The sequence below is a fragment of the Nematolebias whitei genome, chromosome 3, assembly GCF_014905685.2.
Source record: "Nematolebias whitei isolate Nwh7 chromosome 3, NemWhi1, whole genome shotgun sequence".
Taxonomy (NCBI): domain Eukaryota; kingdom Metazoa; phylum Chordata; class Actinopteri; order Cyprinodontiformes; family Rivulidae; genus Nematolebias; species Nematolebias whitei.
Genome location: NC_056500.1, coordinates 53,297,886 through 53,310,895, shown reverse-complemented (window position 1 = coordinate 53,310,895; position 13,010 = coordinate 53,297,886). Strand labels below are relative to the sequence as shown.

The 13,010-nt window shown below is 42.6% G+C and overlaps 1 protein-coding gene across 1 annotated transcript in view; it reads left to right on the top strand.

Annotated features, from left to right (window-relative positions):
* Positions 1 to 725: 725 nt before the first annotated feature.
* The window catches only part of LOC119408198, a 60,692-nt gene continuing 48,407 nt past the window's right edge, over positions 726 to 13,010 (top strand). The window contains exon 1 of the mRNA XM_037675036.1: positions 726 to 875. The gene's annotated coding sequence lies outside the window, so the exon portion shown is untranslated. The remainder of the gene's footprint in view (positions 876 to 13,010) is intronic.

Below are 13,010 nucleotides of genomic sequence, written 5' to 3'. Positions count from 1 at the left end.
TGTGTGTAGTAAAGTGCGGTATGAATGTGTGTGTGTGTAGTAGAGTGTTCTATGAATATGTGTGTGTAGTTGAGTGCTGTAATAATGTGTGTGTGGAGGTAAATGAGGCACAGATTGTTGTAAAAAGCTTTGAGTATCTTGATTAGATAGAAAGGAGCTATATAAGTACAGTCCATTTACCATTTATGTTTCATAATTTATGTGAACGTTATAAGAACAGAACTGAATGTAAGTTTATGATTTGGGCTTGTTTTTGTTTGTACTGTACATAGAGATAACTTGGGAACTCGGCAAAAACAACAATTTCTTGCGGGTTCAGTAAAGTTCCATATTCTCTTATCTTAAACAACTGAACAACGAAACAAAAAAAAGGAACTTAATTGGATTTTGAAGTCTGGGCTGTGGGAAGTGAGTGGCGTGTTGCATTCAAGTTGAGTTTTCTGACTTTGAACATGACATTTCAACTTCAAACTACAAATGGAACACGTAACACACAGTTGCACATATCTGCAACAGGTAACATATTATTTGCTCTTAACCTATCCACAGAACTGTGTTTCAAAGTGGTGGAAATATCCCTTTACCCAGTAAAAGATTCCCACCTTTTATATGAAAAATATTTTTCAGGTCTTGAAATAGTCTTCTATGAGAAAAAATGTGTGTACTGTAATGCCTCAGGGGGGTTAAAGGTGGAGTCAGTCTGTGGGGGTGGAGGTTTTGTGTCAGCTGCTGTGTGAAAAATAAACCGCTTCAGTCCGTTTCGCCTGAAAGAAGACAAACTTTACAGCTCACTGCGACAGGAAACACTTATTCTGTGTAGTTTCTGTGACTACGAGCTCGGTGGATTTACCTGAAGGAGATTTGAAGCAGCAACGGTAAGATGTAAAAACCTGATTTTATCAAAGCTTAGCAGCTTGAATTCTTTCTTCACATGGTGAGTGTTGGCTTGAAGGCCCCACCAGGAGTGACAGTGTCTCAGAAAAACTCAGAAACTTTGAAGAAGTGGCTAAAAGTGAAAGTGAGTGGAGCTAGTCCAAAATGAAGCAGTTGACGGAGGAAGATCTGGGTTAGCCTCAGTGGAAAGCTTTTTGTCAGAGACCACAGAACAGCGTCTCATTTACAGGAACACTCACTGTCACTGGAGGTTGTGTTGGAGGATAGAAACCCTCCTAAAATCTGGTTAAACTTCATGTGAGCAGAGCCTCCATGTGTTCAATGAGACAACAAATGGTTCTGCATGGGGAACATAATTTTCCATGACATGAAGCAACATGGAACATTTGAACAAATCTGCAGATTAATTTAAGAGGATATCATCTATGCTTATTCAGCTTATTAATGTTTGAAAAAGATGTCAGTGACAAACTTAATTTCCTCATTCCCTCATGTGGGTTAAGCTCTGAGAAAAGTCCCGTGACTGAAGAAACTATCATAAGCTTTTTTTTTTCATTCAATTTTTATACAGGTTAGTCTCATTAAGCCTCGAGGACTCATTTACAAAAGAGACCTGTTTTTAACAAAGAATGATAACAACAGTAGACAATCATAAAAGAAGGCATATAAATTGAAAAACATAAATGTAAAAAAATGATATAAAAAATACAAAACAAAAACGGCTACAATGTAAGCACTGTAGAATACAGTAGTCCCTCACTACTTCGTGATTCGTTTTATGTGGATTTGCTCTATCCCGGTTTTTCAAAGATTGGACATGACACACAATTGGCTGATTGATGGATGAGTCGTATGATCGGCATGGAATATTTATTTAAAATAAATTATTTAGCACCTGCTGCAGAAAAAGCCTCCTCCTGCAGCTGATCAGCTGTTCTCCATGTGGAGTGGAAAAGTGGACGTGGACGTGGCCGAGAAGGCTTGAAGGCGGCACAGAGCAGCCGAGGCAGAGGGCTGAAATCATGACATTCTGTGCTCTTTTAGAGTTTAGAAACATTGTTTAAAATATTGCAAGATGTTGTAATTCTAACTAATATTGGAACTAATGTTCCAATACATATTGAACATTATTAATGATATTGTTTATCTTATTTCTTTATGTATTGTTTGTAACTATTTAGGAACTTTTTGTGTGAACCTTTTTATCTGTTGCTGCTGTTACACTGTGTGTGTGTATATGTACACCAAAGTCCCTGCTCAATAACCACGACAGAGCGAGTCCATGCAAAGTGAACCGTGAAGTAGCAAGGGACTACTGTATTTCTGAAAAAGAAACCCAGTTTTACTTTGTTTCTTTGCCAATTTTTCGACGCGGGGCTTAAAAGAGAGATGCGAATTGACCAAGATTCCCAAGTATTTGTAAGGATTGACAAACTCAATAGAAACATCATTCAAAGATAAAATCAAGGAAAGGACAGCTGGGACCGACTTCCTGTTTAAAAACAATATCCCTTTGTTTTTGTTTGTGTTTAGTACAAGTTTGCGATGGAGCAAATCTGACTGGACGATGTCAAAAGTAGATTGCAAAAGCTCGAAAACCTTAGCAACTGTTTTAGCTCAACAGTAAACAATTGTATCATGAGCACAGAAATTTAAGGATGCATCAGGGATGAGCTGACCTATATTATTATTCAATTCAATTCAGTTTATTCATATAGTGCCAAGTCACAACAGGAGTCGTCCGGTTACACTGAACAGAAACATTCATATATAAAAATAATAAGTTAAAACTATTTATCTGAGGAGCAGACTGCTTTGAATTTAACTCCATCGCAGAACTCTCAACTTGAGCAAGCATGAAGGTGATGGTGGAAAGGAAAAACTCCTTCATGAGGAAGAAATCTTTAGCAGAACCAGGCTCAGGACAAGCGGCCATCTGCTTCCACTGGCTGGGTTTGAGAGGAACAGGAAAAAATGACAGATCCACAATGGCAGGTCAAGAATCACGCTAAGACAGAAATAGTATCAAATGAAAACTATTCAATTTTAACAAATCATTTAAGGAAATTAGTTCAGTTTTTCCTCTAGTAGTCTAAGCTTAAGGCAACATAACAAGCCAACGCTAATTATAGGATTTATCAAAAAGAAAAGTCTTAAGCCCAGTCTTAAAACTGGACAATGTGTCAGCCCTACCGACAGAAACTGGAAGTTGGTTCCACAAGAGAGGAGCCTGATAACTGAAAGATCTTCTTCCCATTCTGCTTTTGGAAACTATAGGAACCACAAGTAAACTTGCAGTCTGAGAGCAAAAGTGTTGTATAAAGTACCTCCAAGTGATACTTCAGTGAAAGTACAAGTATCTTACCATAAAATTACTTTGGTAAACGTTAAAGTCTCCTTTAAAATTATGTAGCAATTATGTATGTAATTATTATGTCTCCCATCCTGAGCAAGCACAGTGGCAACAGCGGAAAGGAAAACCTCCCTTTTTAAAAGGAAGAAACCTCCAGCAGAACCAGGCTCAGGACAAGCAGCCATCTGCTTTGACCGGCTGGTTGAGAGGACAGGAAGGAGAGACAGACAAACACAGAATGGTAGGTCCAGGTATAGGTCCAGGTGTATCTGAAAGACAAAAAAACACATGTTAAAAATAGAAAAAATAATTACAATTAAAGCTGCAAGCAACATTGAAGGCCCTCGCAGCAAAGCGCCGCTCTGGCCTTACGGCGACCGCGGGAGCTCCAGCCATCGCGAACGATCACGCTCCCGTCCCGCGCCCATTCGCCGGGGTACGCATTCGCCAAACCTTTGACATCACCCGCAACCGCGAGCGCTCCAGCAACGCCTCCCAGTCGCCATCGCTAATGCTCTCGTGCCATTCCCGCATGCATCCAGCAGGGTGCGCATATGCCTAAACTTTGCAATCTCCTTCCGCCCATATCAGTATGAGAGGGGGCGCACTTGAGTCATATGTTAAACCATAATATCAGTGTGTCTAGAGTTGCTCACTGATTACGCACAAAAAATCTGGTTCCTATTGGATGATGCATCACTGAGATGTAACTGTTGGAATAATGTAGAGGGTGTACTTGAGTCAAATGTTAAAGAACAATATCAATGTGTCTATAAGTGATCACTGATCATGTACTATAAATCTGGTACATATTGGATGATAATTCACTGAGATATAATCGTTGGAATAATTTAGGGGGTGCACTGGAGTCAAAAATAAAACAACAATACCAGTGTGTGTATAATTGCTCACTAATTTTGCACCAAAAAATTTGGTCCAGATCATATGATGTAATACTGAGGTATAACTGTTGGAATAATCGAGGGGGCGCACTAGGGTCATATGTTAAACAACAATATCAATGTGTCTATAGTGCTCACTGATAACGCAAAATAAATCTGGTGCAGATCGGATGATGTATCACTGAGCTATAACTGTAGGAATAATGTAGGTGGCGCAGTGGAGGCTATTGGCCTCTTATCATGGATACCTGTTCAAGGGGTGGATAATGATTGATCATAGTGATTTTGGTTCACCTCAGCTGAAATCTGCATATTTTAGAGCCAAACGTATTGCAACAGTGTCACTTCTTGATTCGCCACACCCACATCCTCCATCAAAAACGGTTTGCACTTTAAATCAAGTCAGACCATCTTATCTGTCTTCTAACACAGGATCATCCTGATTAGGTCAATAATGTCAAAGAGGGAGCATTCCAAGTAAAAAAGAGACTTCCTGTTCCGAGGGGGTGGGGCTTTGATCACGTCAAAATTTGACAACATTGGATCGTCAGACATCCAACAGGGATGAGTCATGCCAAGTTTGGTGCATTTCGGTCTTTCAATGTGAAAGTTATATCGTTTGGAAATTTATGACGTGTAGCATAACTTTGAGGCTTGGTCACGCCCCTTTAACATCGACGAAAACGCAAGTTTTTGATAACTTTTACTCTCCAATGTGTTAAGGGCATATTAACCAAGTTTGAAAGCAATCACTCAAAATCCCTAGGACAAGTTCGTTAAAATTCGCCCTTAGAAATGCCCAATAATGACCCTTTGATCCAAAATGGCCGACTTCCTGTTCGTTTTGGACCAGGGCTCCAAGAGACTTTTTCATAGGACCTGAGACGATACAGATGTTCACCAATTTTCAGAAATATCGGTCCAAAAAGGGCTTGGGGATGAGGTTTTAAAATATTGTAGGGGGTGCTATGGAGGCTATTGGCCAATTATCATGGCTTCCTGTTCAAGGGGTGGATAATGATCAAACATACTGGTTTTGGTGCACCTCGGTTCAAATCTGTGGAATTCAGAGCCAAACATATGGCGACGGTGTTACGTCTTACTTTGCCACATCGCAACGCCCACATGCTCCACCCCAAACTGTCAGTGTTGGAAAGCAAGTTACACCAACATGTCTTAGGTCACTAGACACACTATCAGGCTGATCAGGTGACAGGGGTCAGATAAGGACCGTTCAAGGTAAAACTTTACACTTCCTGTTGTCAGGGGGCGTGGCTTAAGTGATTCATGATTTGATCATTCAGTCTTGCAGGGGACCGGATGTGGATCAATCATTGAAGGTTTGATGTCTCAGACCGTTTTCATGTAGGAGCTATTAGCGTTTCGTTTTTCATGGCTAGATGCCAAACTTTGAGGTCTGGCCCCGCCCCTTCAGCATGCACGAAAACGCACCGTTTTGATAACTTTTCATCCCCCATTCCTTTTGACCAAAATGGCCAAGTTTGAAACCAATTGAGCGAAATCCTTATGAGGAGTTCGTTCAAATGCGGAGGTTGTAAACTGCCAAAATGGTGTGAAAATTGGGCCTGCATTCCAAAATGGCCGCCTTCCTGTTTATCGTACAACTTTTGTGCCAGAGGGTTTTCTGTGCATCTTGGGGAATTGGACAAGCGTACCAAATTTCATATTTCTACGACAAACTAAGGTTAATGCAGAGGGTATTTTGAAAATTTCTAGGTGACGCTCTTGAGCCGTTTCTGTCACGATTTTGGCCACACCCTTAAAATACGTAATTTTTCACCAGTCCTGATGCGTCCGCCAAATTTGGTGACTTTTGGGATATGTTAAGGTCCCCAAAACGCAAATTCATTTGACGGAAAAAATTGCAGCTCGGGCCTGAACAGAGTGATTACAATAGGCTTTTGCAGCGCTTAGCTGCTCGGGCCTAAATACAAACAGGTTGAGCAGAGTAAGTAAAGACAGTAGCAGAGTGAAAATTGTGGTCAGTTTGTCCTCCAGCAGTCTAAGCCTATAGCAGCATAACAACTGTGTGTTTCCTTGACTGATGAAGCCTTCCGGATCGAAGGTGAAACGTTTCAGCACAAAAAAAGAAAGTGTCCAGATGACCTGACTGAAAAATGTTGGATTGTATACCTGGATTATTGAGCATGGACTTTGTAGTATTGTTTTCAGTTCGAGTCTTAAAGATCTGACATCTTCATGATAAAAATTATTGAAAATTTCAACCTTTTTTTTGCTTTAAAGTTGGCTTATTTCCATGAGAAGTCTGATCTAAGTTTGCACGTTTTTTTATTTAAGCAACATGACCATTGGACAGTCTTTTGGCTGTTTGGTTCAAAAACATTTAAAATCTAAAACGTGTGGTCTTGATAAAATGGCAACGTGGTCCATTTCTGGCCTGCGGGCCATGAGTTTGATGCATGTGATGTAGAGCTGTCATTTCTAACCCAAATCCGGAGCCCACACTGGCCCGACTTGGATTAGGTCCAGGCCGGGCCATATTAATGTGATTAATGTGCAGGCTCGGCCGGTCTCAGGCTTTGATGCGGTTTTATGAATCATACAGGACAAATAAAACTAAATAAGAAATGTACACACAACATAAAATTTTGTAAATCTACTGGAGAAGGCAGTAATTTTACTGAGGAGGAATGTAAATAAATAAAATAAAGTGCAGAAGTTAATCAGAAAAGAGAGCAGCGCTGGCGATACATTGCAAAGCAATTACGCATGGCCCCGCCCGCCCTGATTTGCTCCTCTTATGACACATCTGATTAGCACCTGACCTGACCTGCACACAACAAGCAAGATAATGGAGCAAAAATGTATAAAAGAAAAGCTAAAAATGGGAGAACTCACTCTTTAAAAGCCAGCACAGTGCAAAGTCTGAGGTCTGGAACCATTTTAAACTGGTAGTTGATGACAAAATGACGTGTGTTGGATTTGTGGGGCTCATCAAATACGGCACTCTTCTCAGCTATGACAGCAAAAACACTTGAATTTCCCATCCGTGGGACAATAAAGGCTGTTTCTCTTTCTATTTCTAAAAAGACTGGCACCTCAACACTGAATTGAGATATGAAGGCATGTCAAACTCCTAAAAAAGGTGAAAGTCAAAGCTCAATGATGTCATTTGTTAATGTGCAGAAAGTGCCGCTGCGATTCAAGCAAGCCATCATGTAAAAGTCCGTCCAGTTTTGCTGTAAAGACATGGGGCCTTTTTATGTGGTGAGTGGAGAATGTTTTCAAGGACTGGCTCAAGAGTTAATAAATATTGGTGGCACATATGGTCGTGTTTTGGCAGAGTCCGTCCTGCCACACCGCAACACAATTTCCAAGATGTGCACAGAAATGGCTGAGGAAAGAAGAGATGCCTTAATACAAATGCTCAAAGAAGCCCTTGCAACTGGAAACGTTGGCATGAGCACAGATATTTGGACAGACGACTACATGAAAACAAGTTACATAGCAATCACCTATCACTTAATCGGAAGTGATTTTAAACTAGTTGGAAAAACTCTAACGACAGCCGTGTTTCCAGCAAAAGATGCTAAAACAGGCAAAAACATAAGGAAGGAAATGTTGCGCCTACTTGTTAACAAATTTGGCCTGGACCCCGCCTCCCTCAATAATATAGTATGAGTGACAGACCAGGGAAGCAATATTGTTAAAGCCTTGGAGCCATATAGGAGGATTAACTGCTTTGACCATCTCATAAATGGGCGGTTGTAGCTGAGTGATTAGAGCAGTCGTCCTCCAATGCAAGAGTTGGGGGTTCGAATCCACCAGCAGTTACATGCCAAGTGTCTCAGGGCAAGACACTGAACCCCTCACTGCCTCTGATGTGTGTCCATCAGTGTATGAATGTGATAAAGCTCTGATTAGTCTCTTTAGAATGATTTGTTCAAATATCTTTGTAGAGATCTAGTAGAGTTCTGTATGAATGGGTAAATGAAGACACAGATTGTAGTGTAAAGTGCTTTGAGTATCTCGATAACATAGAAAGGTGCTATACAAGTACAGTCATGGATACAAGTTATCATTTACTATAAACACAGTCCTGCACCATGGGCTGGACCCTCACACTTGTCGAAAACGCTCCAGAAATAAGTGAGACCATCGCGGCTGCCAAAAATCTAGTGTGATATATAAAACAATCTGGTCTGTCTGCGCAGCTATCAAAGACTGTACTCCAGATGGGTGAGACCAGATTCAGCACTGTGTACCTAACACTGAAGTCGATGCAAAACATCTACAACCAACTATGTGAGAAATAATACGCTCGCGGCAAGCAGGCGCGCATGGACAACGTCTTCCCCGACATTTTGGGCTTTTTAGTCACATCTAGAACCGTTTTACCGTGCACAGAGAGAACTGGAGGGTGACAAATATCCCACGATCAACCTTGTTTGCCTCTGGAATGAGAAACTGAAGCAACACTGCCAGTGCTCACACATGGACTCTCCACAGCAGGCATTTGTACGTCAAAGGCATGCAGAAGTACTGGAGTGCAAAATAATTATCCATGACGTTGTAGTAGATCACGTGGGTACGTGTCACTTGTTGTAGTATGACAAATATATGAAATATATATGCATACAATTTCACGAGTTCTTCATCTTTCTGACTGTGTAATGCCGTGCATTGAATTAACAGAAATGCGAACGAGAGACGTTATTATCTTTGACCCATCAAAATGAATGGAGTCATTTATTTTCAGAATCAAAGTTTAACATCAAACATTTACATTAATTTGGCAAAATATGAAAATAATAACAGACAGTTTCACAAATAATGAACTTCAAATCACTCGGCGGTGATTTGAGGACTTTGCTTCAGATATTTCTAAAATATCTGTACTGGTTTTGTGAGAGAGAGAAGAGTTTAAGATGAAATGGAGATTATCTTACAGAGAACTATGTGAGAGAGTTAATATCTGTTGACCAGAACGTGCACGCTTCATCAGATTTCAGCTCGCCTCCGGTACACTTAGTCGAAGAAGAGACCGTTACCTGGTGATGATAGATCAGCTCGATAGGGAATCCTCCAGACCTTTCAGCGTCTCCGTTGAGAGCTGCTGAAATCCTTAGATAGTCGTGCGTGGGTTGTTCAAACAGAGGTTATAATTCCAAACGTCTCTGACTCTCCATGAATTCTAACAGAACCCTTCAGAACTTCATCTCTGGAATTCTTTTCCATTCTATTCACCATTCTCCATGAATTCTCCATGAATTCTTTCAGATTCTTCTTGAGAACTCCTTGAGAACTCCCATGAGAACTTACTTGAACTGGACAGTTGCCACATTTTAAATGGGTCGACTTCCGGTTCAATTTAGAGCTTTCTGATTCGTGGATGTACCAGAAAGAGGTGTGGTTTTTTGACGTAAGTTATTATCAAAAGTCAAGGATTGTTTTCAACATACAGAAAAGATTATTGCAGTCGACCAGACTTCGTGGAGTCTCACACTTGGTAATCTTTTCAAATAGTAAAACATGACATCCCATTTTCAGTAAACATTTAGTTGACCGAAGCTTCAACTTTCACATACTTACGACTTGGCTCATTTCAGACAGAAAATCAAGAAATGCATATTAAGGTGATTTCTTCTTTGAATGAGGAATAAAAATCATTACTTACTGTTTATGTAAAATAAAAATGAGTAGTTCTTTTCCAACCTGTAAGCATTGAATGGAACTAACACAATTGATTATCAAACATTTGTAAAACAGTAAATGATTATAGAGAATTGTCTTTTCTGCTTGATTAATTCAAGAAAGAAAGTCATCAAATGGCTCAGACTTATTCAGATCAATGAAAATAACAGTCTCTGTCCATCTGGTAGATTTGAGGTCATCAAGGTCAGATAAGGGTCAGACCAGGTTCACTAGTTCACTACAACTTACACAGAGTTTCACTTTTCCTGTGTCCTAATTTTAACAAACTTAAAACGATGACACCTGCTGACACATGTCAATTGCATGCTCAGGTCTGCACCCTGCTCTCAGCTGTGGTGGAAGAAGAAGTTGCAGCACCTGAAGCGACAACATCAAAAGCTGAAGCGAGCAGCTCGTTCACACCACCATCATGCAAACAGAAAAGAACAAGTGCAATAATTCTCAGTCGGGTCATCTGGACAGTTTCTTTTTTAGAGAGATGTTTCGCCCTCTATTCAGAGGGCTTCATCAGTCAGAGGAGTTCCAGTAAACTGTTTCGCCACCAAGCAGTAAACTCCATAAGTGGACCAACCAGTTTGCTGGAGCTAAGATGGTTTCTAGGGGCCGTCCTGCCCCTCGTCGACTACTCACAGGCTCTTAATTCGCGACCATAGACAATAAGTTGGACACAATTCAATCGACTGTCTCAGAGCACGAAGAACGCATTGGCTACCTCAAATCCAATGCTAACGATGTCAGCCAAAACCTGGAGCTGCTTGAAGCTACAACTTCAGAATTACGCGAGGAAAACAGACTGCTGAAGCTGAAATTTTCCGACCTCGAAGAGAGATGCAGACATCAAAACATTAGAATTGTGGGCATACCTGAGTCCATTGAAGGTCCACAACCTGCTGCCTTCTTTTCTCAGCTTCTTCTGGAGGTATTTGGAGACCGGGTTCTGTCTTCTCCACCTGAGTCGGATAGAGCGCACCGCATTTCTATGCCGAAACCAGGACCAGGCGGGCATCCGCGCCCTGTCATCATCTGCTTTCACTGCTTCCAAACTAAGGACTTAGTGATGAGAGAGGCACGGAAATGTGGTTCTGGGGAGTACCGGGGTCATAAGCTTCATCTGTACGAGGATTACAGTGCTGATGTGTTGAAGAAACGGGCTGAATATCGAGATGTCATGGCTCAACTTTACAAGAAGGGACTCCGGCCATCACTTCTTTTCCCAGCGAAGCACTCCTGTGCGGTGAGAAATGATGGTTATCTTCAATCTGTGAAGCTACTGACTTTGTCCAGTCCTTAGAGGAGGACCAGCGCTCATCAGCGTGCGATGGGATGTTTACGGTAAATCTGCTCGAGTTTACTGATATTTTAAAACTGACTGTGTTCAACTCGGCTGCTGTTTGATGACTGCTGTTTAGCAGTTGGTTTATTGTTTTGTTTACTATGTGTTCCATATCAGCAGTTTGTATCTGCACTAAGATATACAGGTCCTTCTCAAAAAAATAGCATATTGTGATAAAGGTAATTATTTTCCATAATGTAATGATGAAAATGAAACTTTCATATATTTCAGATTCATTGCACACCAACTGAAATATTTCAGGTCTTTAATTGTTTTAATACTGATGATTATGGCATACAGCTCATGAAAACCCAAAATGCCTGTCCCAAAAAATTAGCATATTTCATCCCACCAATGAAAGACAAGTGTTTTTAATACAAAAAACGCCAACGTTCAAATAATCATGTTCAGTTATGCACTCAATACTTGGTCGGGAATCCTTTTGTTGAACTAGGCATTCCAGTTCTGGGAGGACTCCCAGATAACCTGGTACCAAGTCAAGAAGCTGGGCCAGTATGTTTCACGAAACCATCACAGGCCAGGTGGGGGTGTATGTGTCGGGGTCTTATTTTTATTTATTTATTTTTTTATTTTTTTCTCCTCTTCCTACCCACCTAGTTCCCTGACTGCCATTCCGGGGGTGGGGTCCGGGAGAAGGGCAGGCCGTCGGGTGTTGACCAGGACTATGTGGGGGTTCAGGGTCTGGGGGTTGCCATGGGCGGTGCTGGCGCTGTGCTCTCCCTGGGGTTGTTTGGACCCCCTGAGCTTGGCTCTTGGGTGCCATGGTTGGCCCGCTGGCCAGGGTGGCTGCCGGGGCCTGGCGGGAGGTCGGCTGGGGGTGCGTGCTTGGTTGTTGGCGGTGTGTGGGGGTGGTCGGTGGCGTGTCCTCTTCATGGTGGGGGGGTGTCCTGTCGGCGGGGCATGGCCTGGGCCGGGTCTGGGGTATTGGCTCTTCTCCGCTCAAGAATGAATGGGTTTACCTCCTGGGTTTGGGCATGGGCTGCCCCCTGTAGAGGGCGGGTACATGTCTTGGACCTGGGGGGTATAGAGTGTGTATCGGGAATAAGAATGAAATGTATCGTTATTGTATGTCTTTGAGTGAATGAATGTGAGATTGAGGTTGGGATAGTGTGATTGTGTCTGTGTATGAATGGGTATTTGTTAGGCCGAGACTCGGACTGCCCCCTCTTTGATACAACTGGGGGTGCTTGGTATCGCGCCCCTATCGCGCAGCCCCCTGGTGGGGTGTGCCCTTGCCTGCCGGCGCGCTTGGGGCCCTTGGTATCGGGGGCTGGGCGCTTGGGCGTGTGTCGGCTCGGCCTGGTGTCTGCCTGGTGGGGCTCGGGTCCTCTGGCCCTGTCAGGCCTTGGCCTGGGTGGTGTGAGTCCTCGGTGCCCGGGCCTCGGTGCCTGGACCTGGACCTACATCGGTGCGGCGGGTGCCGACGGAGGCCTATGATTTTGTTGCTGTTGGCCCCGGGGGGTCACTGTATGTGGTTGCTGGTGGGGATCTTCCGGTTCTCCCCTGTGGTCCGTTCTGGGGGGTGGGTGAGTGGTTCGTCCTGTGTGGGTGGCTCTGGGGGCTCCGCGGTCGGGGTCCCTCCTGGGGTCTTGGGCTCTGGTCCCCACTTTTTCGTCTGCCTCTGGTCTTGGGGGTCGGGTCTCTGCTGCTTCACAGTTACTAATAAATGTTCTATTAGAGAAGCCTTATACACTTATGCATGCTCACAACCACACACAAATAGAAGCAGGGATGTTTATGTAGGCTTTATATGTAGATATATAGATATGTATGTGAGTGTATATTCATGTGTATGTATGTATGTATGTAT